Here is a 20,390-nt window from a genome sequence, read left to right as displayed (position 1 = left end):
TACCAAGTAAACAGTAGTCATAGAAATTGAAATGAATATACTTGGAAAATCAATAAAAGCTTCTTGGAAAAATGGGGTCTGAGCCGAATGAGTCTTTCTTTTTTTTAAGTTTATTTATTTATTTTTGAGAGAGAGAGAGAATCCCAAGCAGGCTCTGTGCAGCCCAGAGCCGAGCACGGGACTCGATCTCACAAACTGCGAGATCGTGACCTGGGCCAAAATTAGGAGTTGGCCGTTTAATGGACTGAGCCAGCCAGGTGTCCCTGAGCTAAGTGAGTCTTAAGGCAGGATTTCCTGAGGGGAACCTGGGGGGGAGGGAAACATGAGAAAGGTACAGAACTGGAGAACACACGGCAGACAGTTGGGCCTAGCAGGGAACCAGCCCCACTTGGGCAGATGTGCCCCTGGGCGTGGTGAGAAAGGTAAAATATGAGAAGAAACTATGAGAAGAGCTGATAGTAAGGAACTCACAGTCCAAGAGAAGGAGTTTACACCTGAGGAAAGGGAGCTATGGAGAGCGGCAGGAGGTTGCTGAGCCAGTAAGTGATTGAGGAAGGCAGTCCTAAGAATGATGACTCTTGCGGGATGGGCTGCAGGGCAGGGACACGTGAAGCAGAGAGCCAAGTAAGGAGCTTCCTGGAACAATCCAGATTGCAAGTGACGCGCCTGGACTAGGTGGTGGTGGCGGAGGGAATGTGTGAGATGGGCTCGAAGATATTGCAGCGGGGAGGACCCCGGGTCTGTGGTGAGTGACTGGAGCCTGACCAGATGGAAGAAGTCGGGGACGGGATGCCTTCCGGTGGGTGTTAAAAGAGGGGCGGGTCACGATCTCCACGCTGCCTCCCCAAAGCTCGGCACCCACGCGTCACACTGTGAAGTCCCACCTTAAGGATTTGTGTTATCGCCCTTACAACACGCTTTCAAACAAAGAGGACTTTTTGCTGGGGAGTACTACCCAATGAACTGAATTCACTATGTCAGAGACTTGAGAGTTCTCTCCTCTTCCTGAAAAGGTTATTGGAAATGAACCTAGGGGCACCTGGGTGTCTCCGTCGGTTAAGCATCCAGCTCTTGGTTTCGGCTCACGTCATGATCTCACAGTTTGAGGGTTCCATTCCAACGTGGGGCTCTGTGCTGACAGCACGGAGCCTGCTTGGGATTCTGTCTCTCTCTCTTTGCCCCAACCCCCCTCAAAAATAAATAAGCGTTTTGAGAGAGAGAGAGAGAGAGAGAGAGTGGGAGAAGGGCAGAGAGAAAGGGAGACACAGAATCTGAAACAGGCTCCAGGCTCTGAGCTGTCAGCACAGAGACCGATGCAGGGCTCGAACCCAGAAACTGCGAGATCATGACCTGAGCCGAAGTCATATGCTCAACCCACTGAGCCACCCAGGCGCCCCCCAAAAAATGTCTTTTAAACAGGAAGTGAACCTACAGCTGCAGTAGGCATCCAAGAGGAGCCCGGACCCCACACTCCTGAGCCTCAAGAGTGAGAGAGAATTCGAGGCCGATGCCTGAGATGAGCAGAATGAACATTGCCGGGAACGGACAAAAACAGTAATTTTAAAAAACAAATAGAAATCAGAGAAGGAGAAAACACAAACCCTGGTTGGAGGCCGTAATGAAAACTCCAGAAAACACTGTTTATGTCTCTCTGTCACTGACAATGGAACCAGATTTTTAGCAGAACAGAGCACCGTCCTTTCTACTGCCTCATCGTTCTGGAAGCTGGATTAAACTGGATAAAATCTCTTTTTAGATAGCCGTATTGAGATAGCCTTGACCTACAATAAGATACATATATTTAAAATATGCCACTCGAGGGGCGCCTGGGTGGCGCAGTCAGTTGAGCGTCCGACTCCAGCCAGGTCACGATCTCGCGGTCCGGGAGTTCGAGCCCCGCGTCGGGCTCTGGGCTGATGGCTCGGAGCCTGGAGCCTGTTTCCGATTCTGTGTCTCCCTCTCTCTCTGCCCCTCGCCCGTTCATGCTCTGTCTCTCTCTGTCCCAAAAATAAATAAACTTTGAAAAAAAAAAATAAAAAATAAAAAAAATACGCCACTCGATAAGTTTTGACACGTGTATGCACCCAAGAAACCCTCACCACAAGCCACATCATAAACGTATCCATCAGCCCCAATAAAGCCCATTTTTGAGAATCACTGAGAAAATCTCCAACCGGAAAGAGAGCATCGGAGCCCCCTTGCTCTGCAGATGAGGAAATGAGGCACCAGGGAGGAAGCGGTCCACGAAAAGCCCCCGATGAGGGCTGATGAGAGGTGGAGCAGGTACCAGGAGCTCCGTCCTCGCTCTGCGGGTCACTGCTCTGACACTGGCCTGTCCCGTTATCCCAAGTAATTCTTCTCTGCTCTCGGAAAAGACCGTTTGAGACCAAATGCTTCTTTAGCAATCTATCAGTGGGGAAGCTGTAATTTAGAAAGAGAAAGATGATAGCTCTCTTTAGAAAAGGGCTCTAATGGCATGTTACTTTCTATTAAGGATGATGTTAGGCACACTGCCCACTTTTGCCCTTTAACCCCAGGAAGTAAGCGGCCTGATAGTAAGGAGAGTGAAGGATTAAATGGAACCACGGGAGAGGCGACTACAAATTAAATCCTCCAGCAGAGCTTCCAGCCTCCAGAGCACTCCAAAATCAAAACTCTGAATGCCTTGGCGTGTGGAAACATTATTATTCATAGTAAAAAGAGTCCTGCAGCTCTGTGAGTAAACTATTAATGATGTATTTCAGAACATTCCGGATTACATAGACTTCTGCGCTCTGACCGGAAAATACACAAAATCACAGCGTCTGAAAAACAAATGCGCTCCAAATTTCCATCAGCCACACTTCAAACCAAATTTTCCATCAGAGGAAGATGAAGACGATAGGAGTTGCTTGGTTGTCCGGCACCCAGGAACAGGCAACTTTAAAATCTTACGGTATTTGCTCTGTTTGGACAAACACACCACGGTTATCTAAGAAGTAAACATTAGGGCAGACTGGGTGAAAGGCAGATAGGAACTCTCAATGCTGTCCTGGCACCTTTTCTATAAATGTGAAATTGTTTCAAAAATTACTCCAAAATAAAAAGTTTATTTCAAAAAAGATAACCTCTGGGAAGCCACATATAAAAACAATGAAGAGATGATATACAGTGGGAAATATGCACAGCTATTTATTTGTTTGTTGCAGCATATACTTTAAAGGATTAATATCTTCACTATGTAGACAGCACTTAGAAAACTCTACAGGAAAGTATCTTATAGAAAATTGACAATAGCATAGGATGCCTCGTTGGCTCAGTCGGGAGAGCACGTGACTCTTGATCTCAGGTTGTGAGTTCAAGCCCCACGCTGGGTGTAGAGACTACTTAAAAATAAAATGTTTAGGGGCTCCTGGGTGGCTCAGTCGGTTAAACTGCCGACTTTGGCTCAGGTCATGATCTCACGGCTCGTGAATTCGAGCCTCACATTGGGCTCTGTGCTGACAGCTCAGAGCCTAGAGCCTGCTTGGGATTCTGTGTCTCCCTGTCTCTCTCTCTCTCTCTCTCTCTCTGCCCCTCTCCCACTCATGCTCTGGCTCTCTCTCCTTCAAAAATAAATAAACATTAAAAAAATTAATAAAATAAAATGTTTTAAAAAAAGAAAAAGAAAGTGGACAATAACAAGAATAGGAACACAAGTGCACACACACATACACACAAATATATGGCCAATTTTCTCAAATGTTCAATATCTCTAATAACCAAATAAATTCTATATTTAAAAATGAAATGCCATTTTTTTCCCTGCTAAGTTGGCAAAATTGTCGGACTTTTGGAGTGTTACAGATGTTTGTTTGCTTGCTTATTTTTAATATTACCCAGAACTGCTGAGGGTTTGGGAGAATGAGCACTAGTGAAAGGGTGTATGCTGTTACAGGCTTCCAAGAGAGGGATTTGGCAATTGAAGTCCAAAAATCTACCAATGCGGACCTCTGCGCCTACCGTTCTCCTCTTAGGCGCTTGTTCTAAGAAGATCGTTATGGACAGGCACAAAGATTTACCGAGGGTTGATATTGTTCCAAATGGTGCAAACTTGGAAGAATCCTGATGTTTTCTAACTGGCAATTGGTTAAATCAGGCAGAAATCCACACAAACCAAAGATGAAGGGACCATTAAAAATGACGTTGTAGGGGCGCCTGGGTGCTTCAGTCAGTTAAGTGTCCAACTCTTGATCTCGGCTCACGTCATAGTCTTAGGGCTGTGGGATCGAGCCCACTATCAAGCTCCGCACTGAGCATAGAGCCTGCTTAAGATTCTCTCTCCCTCTCCCTCTGCCCCTTTCCCCAGCTCATATGTGTGCTCTCTCTCTCCAAAAAATAATAATAAAAAAAAGCTTTCAATAAATATTTGAAAAATAATGTTAAAAAAAAGAGTATGTAAAGACCTGGGAAGATGTTCACAGAATATTACATTTAAAAAAAAAAAAAAAAAAAAAAAACCACTTACAAAACAAAACAATTATATAGGGGAGAAAATGATTATATAGGGAGGAAGAAAATACCCCCAAAGGTCAACCTAATGATTTGTCTACACAAATTGCCAAAACTTTTGCATGGTTGGCAGTAATGTTAATTTTCTTCATTTTGCTTAAAATTTAAAAAGAGAGAAAGACCAAATCTCCCTCTGAGGCAGGATAGGAAACTACAGACCCCAGCATCTTTCCTTATACCTTGGTCTCACCTCGGTTTGGCATCCCTCCTAATACTGTGCTTTCTAGGCTGGCTTCCCTTTTGGCTGGTGAGTTCCCGATTTGAGTTCCCCCAGTACTCCGTTTTCTCACCTGTCAGTATTTTGGGGCTCCCCAGAGCTCACCACCCCGGCAGCTCTCTGCTGCCCCCTCCTGCCCCCAGCAGACAACCACTGTGTGGATCCAGCGGGGCACAGTTTACACTGGGCCATTACACAAATCCTTTTTGGTATTAAGTCAGTTGAGAACAAACAGACTCCGTAGATCATTTGCTGTTCGCAACACCAAGCTCAAACGACCTCCAGTACAATAACTATTCGTCCTTCCTCAGCTGGAAGTCAACAGAGCCAGCCAATGCCAAACGGTGAAGAACCGTCTTCTCATCCTTCTCTTCCTTCTCATCCTTCTCATCCTTCTCTTTCTGCATCAGAAATGGGACCATCCCATTTATGGTCCCGGTTCAGGATCCATGAATGGATCCCTCATTTATGGAATATCTCCGACATGACCGGCGCGGTTAAGTAATAGGGCTTCAAAGATGGAGAAGATTTTATCAGCCAAAGAGCTCGATGTCTAGACCAGCAGTGTCTAATAGACCTTCTATAATGATGGAAATGTTCTATATCTGTGCTGTCCCATAAGCAGCCACCAGCCACATGTGGCGATTTTTTTTTTTTTAAGTTTCTTTATTTACTTTGAGAGAGACAGAGCGAGCGAGCAGGGGAGGGGCAGAGACAGAGAGAGAGAGAGAGAGAGAGAAGCCCAAGCCCAAGCAAAGCAGGCTCCAAACTGTCAGTACAGAGCTTAATGCGAGGCTTGAACTCACAAACCGTGAGATTGTGACCTGAGCCCAAATCAAGAGTCAGACGCTTAACCAACTGAGCCACTCAGGTGCCCCTTATTAATTTTGTAAAAGTTTGTTTATTTATTTTGAGAGAGAGAGAGGAAGCGTGAAGTGGGGGAAGGGCAGAGAGACAGGGTGGAAAGAGAATCCCAAGCAGTCTCCTCACTGTCACTGTCAGTGAGGAGCCTGATGTAGGGCTCGAACTCATGAACCGTGAGGTCATGACCTGAGCTGAAACCAAGAGTTGGAGGCTTAAGTGACTGAGCCACCCACGTGCCCCGCCACATGTGGCTATTGACCACTTTAAATGTGACTAGTGGGGCCCCTGGGTGGCTCAGTCGGTTGAGCGGCGGACTTCGGCTCAGGTCACGATCTCGCGGTCCATGAGTTCGAGCCCCGCGTCGGGCTCTGTGCTGACAGCTCAGAGCCTGGAGCCTGTTTCAGATTCTGTGTCTCCCTCTCTCTGACCCTCCCCCGTTCATGCTTTGTCTCTCTCTGTCTCAAAAATAAAACGTTAAAAAAAAATTTTTTTTTTAAAGAAATGTGACTAGTGTGACTGGGGAATTGAATCATTTTATTTTATTTTAATTAACTTTAACCTAAATTTTAGAGCTAAAACAGTGTAAAATATTTTCCCTTTAAACACTTTAATGTGTTGGTAGGACATTTTTAACTGTTGAAAATTCAGCATCCGAATTGAGATATGCTGTAAGTGTAAAATACACACGAGATTTCAAAGACTAGTATGAAAATTAGAATATAAAATATCTCATTAATAATTTTTATATTCATTGCATGTCAAATGACAGCGTTTGTTAGATAGTATACCTAGTATAGATTAGATAGTATCCATATCTTGGGTTGATAGAACATTATTAAAATTAACTGCATCTGTTTCCTTTTCCTTTTTAAAAATATTTATTTATTATTTTTTTAATGTTTATTTATGTTTGAGAGAAGGAGAGACAGAGTGTGAATGGGGGCGGGCCAGAGACAGAGGGAGACACAGAATCCGGAGCAGGCTCTAGGCTCTGAGCTGTTGGCACAAAGCCCAATGTGGGGCTCGAACCCACAAACTGTGAGACTATGACCTGAGCCAAAGATGGACGCTTAACTGACTGAGCCACCCAGGTGCCATAAATGTCTATTTATTTTTTAGAGAAAGAGAGAAAGAGAGAGCGCAGGGGAGACACGGAGAGAGGGAAACAGAGGATCCCAAGCAGGCTCTGTGCTGACAGCAGAGAGCCCGATGTGGGGTCAAATTCATGAACCGTGAGGTCATGAAGTGAGCCAAAGTCGGACACTTAACTGACTGAACCACCCAGGCGCCCTCCTTTTACCTTTTAAAATGTAGTTACTAGAAAATTTAAAATTACGTATGTGGCTTGCATTTAAATTTCTATTGAATAGCATTATCTAGACTTAAAAAAAAAGTGGCATCTAAACAGTCTCCTACTAAAATACATTACAGTTTCCTGCAAATGTGCACAAAGTCTAATACATAAAAATTAAGCAGTAGACTTACCTGATAGAGTCGAGTAATTAATTCTCAAGAGGTAAAAAAAATATCGTAAAATCCTCAATTTCAACATGAATTAAGTAATAACCTTTTATCCCAATTGAAAAAGTAATTCATGCTGCTTGTTAAGAATTGAAACATTACAGAAATAACTGTGAAAGCTAAGGTACTCTTAGAAATAATGAACGGTTTTAGCTATACAAAAAACATATTGTGGGGTGCCTGGGTAACTCAGTTGGTTAAGTGTCTGACTTCAGTTCAGGTCATGACTCGTGGTCCATGAGTTCAAGACCTGCACCAAGCTCTGTGCTGACAGCTCAGAGCCTGGAGCCTGCTCTGGATTCTGTGTCTCCCCCTCTCTCTCTGCTCCTCCCTAGCTCGCGCTCATTCTCTCTCTCTGTCTCTCAAAAATAAACATTAAAAAAAATTTTAAGTGGCACAAAAACAGACACTCAGATCAATGAAACAGAATAGACAACTCAGAAATGGACCCACAAATGTATGGCCAACTACTCTTTGGCAAAGCAGGAAAAAATACCCAATGGAATAAAGACAATCTCTTCAGCAAGTGGTGCTGGGAAAACTGGATAGCGACATGCAGAAAAATGAACCTGGACCACTTTCTTACACCATACACAAAAATAAACTCAAAATGGATGAAAGACCTCAATGTAAGACAGGAAGCCATTAAAATCCTCTAGGAGAAAGCAGGCAAAAACTTCTTTGACCTTGGCCATAGCAACTTCTTACTCAACACGTCTCCAGAGGCAAAGGAAACAAAAGCAAAAATGAACTATTGGGACCTCATCAAAATAAAAACTTCTGCACAGCAAAGGAAACAAGCAGCAGAACTAAAAGGCCACGGACGGAATGGGAGAAGACATTTGCAAACGACATATCAGATAAAGGGTTAGTATCCAAAATCTATAAAGAGCTTATCAAACTCAATACCCAAAAAACAAATAATCCAGTGAAGAAATGGGCAAAAGACATGAATAGACATTTCTCCAAAGAAGACATCCGGATGGCCAACCGACACATGAAGAAATGCTCAACATCACTCATCATCAGGGAAATATAAATCAAAACCACAATAAGATACCGCCTCACACCTGTCAGAATGGCTAACATTAACAACTCAGGCAACGACAGATGTTGGCGAGGATGCAGAGAAAGAGGATCTCTTTTGCACGGCTGGTAGGAATGCAAACTGGTGCAGCCACTCTGGAAAATAGTATGGAGGTTCCTCAAAAAATTAAAAATAGAAATACCCTAGGACCCACGAATTGCACTACTAAGTATTTATCCAAGGGATACATGTGTGCTGTTTCGAAGGGGCGCACGCACTCCAATGTTTATAGCAGCATTGTCAACAATAGACAAAGTATGGAAAGAACCCAAATGTCCATCGACAGAAGAATGGATAAAGAAGATGTGGTATCCATGGACAATGGAGTATTACTCGGCAATCAAAAAGAATGAAATCTTGCCATTTGCAACTATGTAGATGGAACTAGAAAGTATTATGCTAAGCAGAATTAGTCAGAGAAAGACAAATATCATATGACTTCACTCATACAAGGACTTTAAGACATAGAACAGATGAACACAAGGGAAGGGAAGCAAAAATAACATAAAACCAGGGAGGGGGACAAAACGTAAGAGACTCTTCAATATGGAGAACAAACAGAGAGTTACAGGAAGGGTTGTGGGAAGGGGAATGGGCTAAATGGGTAAGGGGCATTAAGGAATCTACTCCTAAAATCATTGTTGCACTATATGCTAACTAATTTGGATGTAAATTAAAAAATAATGATTTTAAAAAACCACGTTGTTGTTATCGGTTATTTTTGTTAGTGTGACATGATAACTATATTCTGGGAAGAGCTGAATTATATTCCACAATATGGATGTACTATAATATATTTACGCAGTTCTTATTTATGGCATCCAATATTACAAAGAACATTCCTGGGGCGCCTGGGTGGCTCAGTTGGTTAAGCGTCTGACTTCGGCTCAGGTCACAATCTCACGGTTCGTGAGTCTGGGCCCCGCGTCGGGCTCTGTGCTGACACCTCAGAGCCCGGAGCCTGCTTCGGATTCTGTGTCTTCCTCTCTCTCTGCCCCTCCCCTGCTCATGCTCTATCTCTCAAAAATGAATAAACATTAAAAAAATTTTCTTTTAAGAAACATCCTTGTAGTACTTTTCTTTTTAATGTTCATTTATTTATTTTGAGAGACAGAGAGAGTGTGAGTGGGGGTAAGGGCAAAGGGAGAGGGAGAGAGAATCCCAAGCAGGTTCCACACTCAGTGCCTGGAGGCTGATGTGGGGCTCGATCTCATGACCATGGAATCATGACCTGAGCCAAAATCAAGAGTTGGATGCTTAACCAACTGAGCCACACAGGGGCCCTGCTTGTAGTACCTTTGTATACTTTTTATGTTTACTTTTTCTGCTTCTAAAATAATATTTGCATAGTAAAAACATTTAAACATAACTGAAAACTCTAACACAAAAAGTAACTACCTCTCATGTTGCCCACTCTCCCTTGTCCCAATCTGTACCTCTGATGACTGTTACCAGTTGGATGTAGTATTCCACCAGAATTGTTTTCTGTATCTATATTAACCAGCTTATTTTTCTCTTTCACAAAATTTTAGACAGACTATACACGCTATCCAGCATACTTTTTAAACAATTTTTTTTTCAAGTTCATTTATTTGTTTTGAGAGAGAGCAGGGGAGAGGCAGAGAGAGGGAGAAAGAGAGAGAATCCCAGGCAGGCTCCACGCTGCCCGTGCAGAGCCCGACGCAGGGCTTGAACTCATGAACTATGGGATCATGACCTGAGCCAAGGTCAAGAGTCGGACGCTTAACCAACTGAGCCACCCAGGCGCCCCCCCACGCCCAATATGCTTTTTAACTTAAAAAGATTGTTTGGGCGGAGGAAGTCAAAAGGTAAAAAGAAAAACATGCAGTTGATACAAAACAGAAATTTTAATTCATATTTAAAAATTGTTTTTAAAAAGAGTGGATTGATGGATCAGAGGGCAACACTATGTGTAACTTTTTGAGAATCTGCAAAAATGTGTGCCCGGCATTTTTACAAGTATTTTGGAAGACACCTAAGTGAAGATAATCCTTCATTCCAAAGAGCCTACAATTTACAGCGTAGGGAAAGATGAGATAAACATGCCTCCATTAAACATATAATTATAACCTAGCTTATAATTAAGAGCCAAACATGTAGCTCTCAATTAAAAGTAGACCCACAGTCATAGAGAGGAAGGGAAGAGAAAAATATATGTATTATCTGGACACTTTTCCATGTTAGTGCATATACTTAAGTTACCAGTAAAGGCTCATCAATAAGAAATGTGTTCAATAAATTATGATATACCTATACAGTGGAATACTATGCAGACATGAAAAATGAGATCGATCTTTATGAATTAACACAGAATGGTGTCAAAAATATACATGTAAGCAAAAAAGGCAAATTGTTGAATAGTGTATATTACAATTCAACTTTTGTAAGAGAAAAAGTATTTGTACCATTTTGCCTGGCTATCCAAATTTATTTATTTCTAAATTCAGAGAGCAAGTGTTAAAATCTGGGTAGTGAATTCAGATTGTGAAGGATATTAAGTTTTCTGAATGTATTCAGGTCCTGAGTTTCAGATAGTGGATAGTAAGAGTTGAGATACAGAGAAATATATCTCAGGGTATTTGTCCAAATCTATTTAGTTGTTAGGTTTGGAAAGCAAGAGTTAAGCTTATTACGTGTGCTTATGCACAAAAATGGCCTGGAAATAATATACACTGAACTGTTAGCAGTAACCACATTTGGGGTGGAATTTTCTCTCTATTTTAATGTAACTGTGTTCTGTGAGTTTCTTACAATGCACCTGTGCACTTCTAATCAGAAAACACCACCACAAAAATGTCATTTTTAAGAAGAAGATTCTGGGGCTGGGGTTGGGGGTGGGGGGACCTGGCTGGCTCAGTTGGGAGAGCATGCAACTCTTAAACCCAGGGTCATGAGTTCAAGCCCCACATTGGGAGCCTACCTAAAGCTAACTAACTAACCAAATAAATAAATAAATAAATAGCAGATTCTGGAAACCTGGCAATCTAAACATACAATATTTCAATGAATATCCTTAAGTATGTACCTATTTTGTTTGTGTGTACACCTGAAAGGGTATTTCTGTTGGACCAGTTCTTAACAGTAGATTGCTAGGTCACAGAGCATGAAGATTGTGTATATTCCTCCAAAGAAATTATACCAATTTTCTTTCCCACCAATACTGCTTCAAAAGGGCCTTTCTTCCCACTACTGGTATCATCAAACACTGGACCTATGCTGGGCTAAAATAAGAACAATACTTTGTTTTATTTTGTATTTGTTTAATTAATTGTGAGGTTGAGCACCTTTCTGCATATCATTTAGAATCATTCACATTTCCTCTTCTGTGAACTTCCTATCCACATATTCTATTCCCTAGATCATTTTGCTACTAACTAGTTTGGCTTTGTCTTCTTTTTAAAAAATCTTTACGTACTGGGGATATTAGGGCTTGTCCTAATTTTGTGTTCCAAAGAATTTCTCAGTTCGCCTTTTCACTTTATTTACTAAGATTTTCCCTCTCTCTCTCTCTCCAGAAGTTTAAATATTTGTATGTAGCCCAAGTAACACCCTTTTCTTTTAAGACTTCTGGATTTTAGCTATATTATGCTTGGAAAAGTCTTCCCAAGACTTCCTTGAGATTAGGAAACTTTTTACTAGTGCTTTTTTTCTAGTACTTTTGTGGTTTCCTTGTTTTATCTTTTAGTTTTGTTCCATCTGGAATTAACTTTTATATAAGGAATTGGTTCGCATCACCTTTCAGACATATTCTTCAGGAATATGTTTCTCAGCATTTTATACATGTTCTTTAATTTTGATCTCTTTTTTCCCCACAAATGAACAGAGGGCTTACATCCAAATAGGTGACTGATGCTAAAATGCACCACTTCGAGGATGTCTAATGATTTCCAGCTTTCTCTCAACTGAACTAAATTTGTAAACTCTCCTTTTCTTATCGCTAACATCAACACATTCACTTTTCCATGTATACATGTCAAGAACTAAATATTCAAATAGATATATAAACATTGACGAACAAAGACGGCGATGCCGTTGAAAGCAAACAAACGCAGTTGCTTAAAATGTTCATCTGTGACCTCAGGTACAAAAATCCAATTTCTAGGAGGTTAGGCGTATCAATGCATCATGTCCAAAAAATCCAGTTATTTGACCTTGAAACATGAGAGGAAGAAGGATGGGGGTTCTTTATAGTACGATAGGATCAGGGCTACAACAGGGGGCTTAACTGTGGGAGCCCAGCATTCCTGGAAGAGCCACAGGAAATATTTCCTAGAGCGGTGATCTTTGAGATTGGTCTTAATAGCGAGGAGGGCGTCAACATTTGAGGAGTCCAACATCCGAAGATTTGGTGACTGGCATTTCAGGTAGAGGAATCAAGTGTGGGAAAGGTGGTTAGGCCGGAAGGGGCTTCTTAAAGTCCTCTCATCCTCCCCTCACCAAAGGAGGAAAGGATCCACTGTCAGGCTTCTTCTTACTGACTGATCATTTGACCTCATTCATGATAAAAGTATTGTTCCAACCCCGCATATACATTTCATACCTTCTTACCTTAAAAGGCTTTTCCCTCCTTAAACTTCTAACAAAAACAAAGCAGAGCAGCAGATTGTACAGGCAATAACTGAATGACCAAACTTAGTCAGGTGTGGTAGCCTTAGCTTCTCACTCCCAGAATGCCTCTCCTCACCGGCAGGAGGTAAACACTCTCCTTTGGGTCAAGGCCTAGATCCTGCCCTCGCACAGGTCACCTTCTTCCACATCGTTCCAGTTGCACTCCCAGCCTTTTTTCCTTCCTTGGTCTGAGCCCCCTACCTCCCACGAAGTCCCAATACACCCAGATCGTTATTACACTAAAAAAAGAATTTTTCAGTATTATTTAAAAACTTAATCCTACTTGCTCTCCTCCCTCAGCCCCAAGACTCTGCACATTTGAAATTAATTAAAAACTCAAAAAAAAAAAAAAGAAAAAAAAAGAAATTAATTAAAAACTTTTAATACCAGTATTCCCAATTTAGCAACCACCAGGATATATCCCTGGACCTCCTATATAACACGGATTTTCTGCCAAGTGTGCTACAGGCTGTATTCCTCAGGCAGTGATGTTCTGGAACCGTCTCAGACCAGCTCGCCAGAACCCAACCTGCTCTTCCCTTCCCAACTCCACGTTCACTGATGCCACTTTGGTAGCTGAAATAAGCAATAGTGGGAGTATTTATATCATGCAAATCAGCAAGCGCTACAAAATCAAGGCTTTTAACAATCAGAGCCGATTGTTAAACGTTTACCAGCACACCACTGTTTTAATGATTCTTTTGGTTTCCAGTAATAGAAACCCACTTGAGCTAGAGTAAGCAAAAAGGGGAAATTATTATAAGAATCTGCTAGGGAAGTGTCGGATGCCTATGAATGCATAAACAAAGGGGTCTCAGGAATTAACAAGAATCAGGGACTTGGAAGCCATCACATCTCTCTGCCCTTCACTGCCGGTTTCATTCTTATCTTTCAGTCACTACCTGCCTTCTCTGGTTCCCAAAGTAAAGGGAACCGTGGACCCCCAAAATCTGCCGTAAAGTCCAGTCACCTGAGACTGATCTCTTTCCTGGTCCCAATTCCAAATCTGCAGGAAGGGACTCTGATAGAAAGAAAATCCTCCTGAAATCCATGCCTGCATGGGGTGAAAATGAGATGGGAACAAGCAGTATCACTATGTACCGACATTCATGAGAAGCAGGGGGAAAAAGAATCTCCCGGAATAAAAAAGGAATGAGGCGGTCAACTGAAAAAGGTCCACAGCATTTATGAAGATCTTTTCTCAGAGATTAATAGTTCCCACCATCGTCATCACAGGCAAAGTCCAGCCCCCATCCAAGGAGCACACACACTTTATTAGAAGTTATTTATCTTCAAGGGGCCCGTGGCTGGCTCAGTTGGTTAAGCGTCTGACGTTTGGTTTCGGCTCAGGTCACGATCTCACGGTTCGTGGGTTCTAGCCCCACATCAGGCTCTGCCCTGACAGTAGGGAGCCTGCCTGGGATGCTGTCTCCTCTCGCTGCCCCTCCCTTGCTCAGTCTCTATCTCCCTCTCTCTCTCAAAAATAAATAAACATTAAAAAAAATAAAATAAACATTAAAAAAATATTTTTAAATAAATGAAAGAAGTTATTTATCTTCTAGGTGAAAGGAGCCTCTCTAAGAATCACAGAGAACAAAAAGATGGCTAAGACCCTGTATTAGCTGCAAGTCACAGCGAAACCAACTTAAAATGCTCAATAAGGCTAATTTTCTTGCCCAAAAAGAAGTCGAAAAGTAGGATGTTTCCAGAATTTGTTAATTCAGCAACTCAGGTCCTAATCTCTTCCATATTCTTGCTGGGAAGTGTTCAGAGTAATTCCATTTGGATACAGGTAGCTGTCACTGTTGCAGCCATCGCATGCAGACTAGACATCTTTCACCAAATGAAAAGGGACCACTTCTTCCCTGTGCAGGTCTTTATAAGACTGAAGAAACCTTTCTCAGAATGCCCCCCACCAGCAAACTTCCCTTTCCAGAATTAGCTGCCATGCCCACGTGTGAACCACCCGCTGACAAAGGAATGGGAGCAAGAATGAAAACCCCCACAGATGCAAAGAGACAAGACAACCCTGGCCTGAGGTGGCATTTTTCCAAGTCCCTTTGTCCCACACTCAACTCAATGACCTGTTAGTCTTACTAACTCTGGCTGCAGACCCTTCCACTGGGGCCTGGTTTCTATCTCCCTGCTTCCCTCTCTTGATTTATACTAATTAGTAACAGAGTTGGCTCCCCGCCTGATATTCTCACTGCTAAATCAAGATTTTGAGCCCATGAAACTTCATGGTGACAGAAGGCCCTAATAAATGAAGACAATACTAGACAACAGGTCCTTGTAATAAGGCAGCTTGAGGAAGCATCTATGAAAGAGGCCAAGCTCCAAAGATAAAAGGTAAGAACTAGAAGAGGGCATTGCCTGGGATTATAACATTTTTGTTTTTTAGAAAAGTATTTCATGCATGTCCTTTGCGCACTTAGCTGAAATCTGCAATGAGAAATAAGTTATTCAAAACAGGACAATTCTATTTTTTTTTTCATAATACATCATTCCACTGCTAACTCCTCGAGGTCTCTCTAATAACTTCCAGTCTCCATACCAAAAAAAGCTCCGTTTTCTGTTTTTATCTGTAGCTTCGTGAAATTTAGATATGAAGTGAGGCTCTTCTTTATGCTGAAAAGTGCCTATCAATGTACCGTTCGGTTCACATGCAATAGATACTTTAAAAAAAAAAAAGGTATCTTCTCCCTTTTGTCTCCTTCACCATTCCCGCATGTTTGTGCATAATTTGTATTTCCTCTTACCCTCCCGTGCACCTCTGTGACCACATGTTCCTGACAGATAGAGAAGATCCAGGTGGCCTGGTACTTGGAAACTTGTCAGATGTTATTCAAAGCAATAAAGAACACATCACACAAGTCTTTGGTATATTGTTACAGGGAAACCCTGTTTAGAACGTACTAATTGGGAATTTGCGATCATTTGAGGAAGGGCTGGCTGAAGTTAACCTTTGTACTATCTATGGAAGAAAAAAAAAAAGAGTTCACTGAAGTTCTGAATAGCGTAAACAAGATTGGAAGGGGAATAATTATCTACTTAAAAGAACCAGTTGTTTTGAAAAGCTTTAGAAGTATCCTTTTACATACAAACAGGGTAATTATGATTTAAACAAAGGCTGGCCTGTTTCTAAGCCTTCTTTGAAATGTCAATTACAAATTACTCTTGTTTATTCATCAAGGCAAAACCCACCCCTGCTTACCAAGCAACAGTTGGTTAGCTTGCTTCCACCTACTCTATTTGAAAATAATAAACCGAAGCTCTTTTAAAGCAGTATCGTTTAATTCAAGCTTTTCACTAATCTTGACTGTTGGTCCATCCTACAGTGTGGGTGAAGAGTTACTAAGTACTAGCATACAGCAATCGGGAACGCAGAGTGACGACCGCCTTCACTAACTTGGGGGAAAAGCTGCCTGACACAGAAAATCTACAAAGAACACTACTCCAGAGCCGCGGCTTTTATTTCTCATTTTGCCAGAGTAAGAAACACATTTTGCATGGCAACTCAGTACGCACACACTGAAACAAAAACAGTACTTACCCTTATTATGCGCAGTACACTGTTATTTTCTATTTATTTTTTCATAAATGCTAGTCACAGCCCTCGAAAATTGATTTCACAATCTATGAATGGGTTGCTGTTTTGAAAACACGAGGATCTGTTGGGAGATAGCATTCCATCCTGAGAGAAAAGGGCTGGTGCTGGGGAAGAGCTGTGGTTGCTCCCAGATTTCTTGGCTCTCCTCTCAAATCCTTGGCCATCAACCTCACTGCTCTAGTCACTACTGCCTCTTCTTGTTCCTGGATGTGCTGTGCAAAGCTCGTTTCCTATCCTCACCAGCCCTCCCAGCCGAGTTTCCAGTTCCCTCCTTTTCTTCAAAAGGCCACCCTGAGTTTCTGCCTGAGCTATCAATAAGCTGGCCATGCTCACCAATGGCAGATGAGGCGAGCTGATGCTGTGAGGTCTCTCCGCTCCACAGTGGGGACCCTCCCCAGCTTTACCCAACTGCTCCCATCTCTGATGCTTGGCTCCATTTTCTATGAACAGTCCTCCTCTGGTATCTGGGCTCGGTTTGGTATTTAGGTCTCCCAAGTTCTTATCTAATTGCTCTCCATTAAGGACATGGATAATGTATTACCATCACGGTGAAAACAAAATCTTCATGGACAGACAAAACCCAAGACCCAGCTCCCCCACGCTCACCACGTCCGTGACCTCGGGTATGTCGTTCAATTTCCCTGACCCTCAGTTTCATTATCTGTGAAATTGGGAAAACACCTATTTTGCAGGCTTGTGAATCCTTACAAAAGGGCTTATGCTGGGGGCACCTGGGTGGCTCAATCGTCTGAGTGTCTCACTCTTGAGTTCGGCTCAGATCATAATCTCACGGTTCGTGAGCTCAAGCCCCGCGTTTGGCTCTGCGCTGACAGTTCTGAGCCTGCTTGGGATTTTCTCTCTCCCTCTCTCTCTGCCCCTTCCCTGCTTGGGCTCTCTCTCAAAAAAAACAATAAACTTTAAAAGTAAAATAAAATGAGGGCGCCTGGGTGACTCAGTTGGTTAAGCTTCCGACTTGGGCTCAGGTCATGATCTCCCGGTTCGTGGGTTCCAGCCCCACGTCGAGCTCTGTGCTGTCATCTCAGAGCCTAGAGCCTGCTAGGGATTCTGTGTGTGTGTGTGTGTGTGTGTGTGTGCGCGCGCGCGCGCGTCTGCCACTCCCCCACTCGCACTTTGTCTCTCTCCTCTCAAAAATAAACACTAGAAAACATTTTTAATAAAATAAAACAAAACAAAACAAAATAAAATAAAATAAAATAAAATAAAATAAAATGCTTGCTTCAGTGCTGGCACATAACAAGCATTCTCTAAATGTTGCCTATTTTATCAGTATTATTGTTGTTATTATTGGCTTCGATTTAACTAGCTCCTCTCTTCTCCCTCCAAAACCACACCACCCAGTCTTGGAAGGCAGATACTGGTTCAGAGTTTGAGACGGTGTTCCCTGTAGACATAGTTCTCATTCCCCATTCTCCAGCCCCTCTCCAAATACCTCCTGTGTCATACTCTTCCTTCACTACATCCATCTGCTAGACCCTTGCTTCCACCCCATAGTTCTCTGCATTGCAGTGCTTGACAAGAAGTGTGATGCGTGATGTAAGCGTCCAGAAGTCAGTTGTGACCGCTTAGCTGCCTGAAGGGGCCACAGATAGGAAGCAAGCCCAAGAACCCCATGCCTTCCCTCAAGCAAGCTACCCAAACAGGTTACAACTTCAACCATGAAAAGCAGAGGTGGCGTACTTTATCCCGTGCAGCAAGGAGGGACTGAAGAACTGTAGAGCAACCCAGGGACCCCATCCTTACAGCTCATGTCAGGCTCTACAGACAAGCAACAGCCAGCCACGACTAGTGTTTGCAGCCCTGGTTTTGTGAATTATCTCCTACCTCACAGGTTCTATTCCTCTCCCATTAATCCACTTCCAACCATGCCTGGCCATGCTTTGGATCCTCCCCTACGCCACCCTTGCCTTGTTCCATTGATTCTGTGCATTTCTCTCCTTGGCTTGGGCTGTCCCCCCAGCTGTACTGGACCTCTGTTTTGGTTTAATGTATTCACAAATTTACTCTAATCTCATCTTTACAGCCCCTGGTTTAACTCAATCCTGATTCCTTCTTCTACCCCCACTATCTCCTATCCCCCACTCTAATCTGTTCTAGCCCCCATGGATAAGACCAAGAAAAGTAGCAGTCTTTGATAGGACTCTTCAGATTATAATGTTTGTATTATATAATGTGATTTAAACTCTAAACCCACAAGCAAAACATCTGAGACACGGGTCCTCACTCTGTTATCCGGAAAATAGTCATCATCTTCCTTTTCCTGGTGAGATCATGTCGCTTGGACATCACTTCTGGCCGTGTGAGAGGTGGGGAGTGACTTACCTTGAACCAAGATCTTTTAGGGGGCACCTTGGTGTGCTCAGGTCGGCTAAGCGTCCGACTTCAGCTCAGGTCACGATCTTGCGGTCCGTGAGTTTGAGCCCCGCGTCGGGCTCTGGGCTGATGGCTCAGAACCTGGAGCCTGCTTCGGATTCTGTGTCTCCCTCTCTCTCTGCCCCTCCCCCGTTCATGCTCTGTCTCTCTCTGTCTCAAAAATCAATAAAAAACGTTAAAAAAATTTAAAAAAAAAGAAATCAAGATCTTTTATCTTCAGAGAATAATGGCTAAGATCAAGGTAATTAAGAGCCCAAACTCTGAGGGGTGCCTGGGTGGCTCGTTGGTTAAGCGTCCGACTTCGGCTCAGGTCGTGATCTCACAGTCTGTGAGTTCGAGCCCCGCATCAGGCTCTGTGCTGAGAGCTCGGAGCCTGGAGCCTGTTTCAGATTCTGTGTCTCCCTCTCTCTGCCCCTTCCCTGCTCATGCCCTGTCTCTCTCTGTCTCTCAAAAATGAATAAACGTTTAAAAAAAATTAAAAAAAAAAAAAAAAAAAAGAGCCCAAACTCTGAAGCCAGACAATGCGGTCTAAATCTTGTCCTGCAACCTGCTACTATCTTTTCAGCTTGTTCCTTGTTTGTGTTTGGTTGTTTTGGGGGGTTTGGGTTTTTGTTTGGTGCTATTTGGTAAACAACAAGCATCTTGATCATATCAAGTTAGAAATATCAGAATCATTCCACTAACGCCTTGGATATTGGCCCCTGTCCTGTCCCTGTCTCTGCTTTCCCCAACCCCTCCTTTTTGCAGCATGAATCTTTTTTTGTATTATTCAGCTGCATTATTATCTGTCATGTTGTCTGGCACTGTGCTGGTCATAGAGATACTAAGATGACAAATCACGGACTCTCCCTTAAAGGTGGACAAATATGTATAGAGGTCAGAGGGACATGCAAAGAAATCCATTCATTAAAATGTTAAGGATGCTGAGATAGAGAATGCTGCAAAGTACGCTAGAGCATAAGGGAGTGCACAGTGAGTTCTGCCTGAGGAACGACGTGGAAGAGGGTGTCAAGGAGTTATGGAAGGTTTCATGGAAAAGGTTGATGCTTCAGGTGACTCCTTGAAGTCCTGCTCTTCGCTCATGGCCTCAGACCTGTTCCCAAACTCAGGCAATCTGAACAAGACAGTCTCCACAAATAAGTTCAGAAATTTTCAACCCATGTCCTGGATTCTAGTCACCTAGTCCAGTGGTTGGGGTTCCCACATTGCCCCCAGTTCCCTTTGTTGCCATCAATTAAAGAAATCTACCATCAGGGGTGCCTGGGTGGCTCAGTCCGGTTAAAGCATCCGACTTTGGCTCAGGTCATGATCCCACAGTTCGTGAGTTTGAGCCCCACATCGGGTTCTGTGCTAAGAGCCCAGAGCCTGGAACCTGCTTCAGATTCTGTGTCTCCCTCTCTCTCTGCCCCTCCCCTGCTCACACTCTCTCAACAATAAAGGTTAAAAAAAAATTTTTTTTTTTTAAAGCTACTATTAGCAGGAGTAACCCCTGAGCCAAAAATCATAGCTTGTGATCTCTCTGCCAGTAAGTCATGAAGGGC

Source organism: Lynx canadensis, chromosome A2 (assembly GCF_007474595.2).
Source record: "Lynx canadensis isolate LIC74 chromosome A2, mLynCan4.pri.v2, whole genome shotgun sequence".
NCBI classification, from domain to species: Eukaryota; Metazoa; Chordata; class Mammalia; order Carnivora; family Felidae; genus Lynx; species Lynx canadensis.
Note: the sequence above shows the minus strand (reverse complement) of the source record.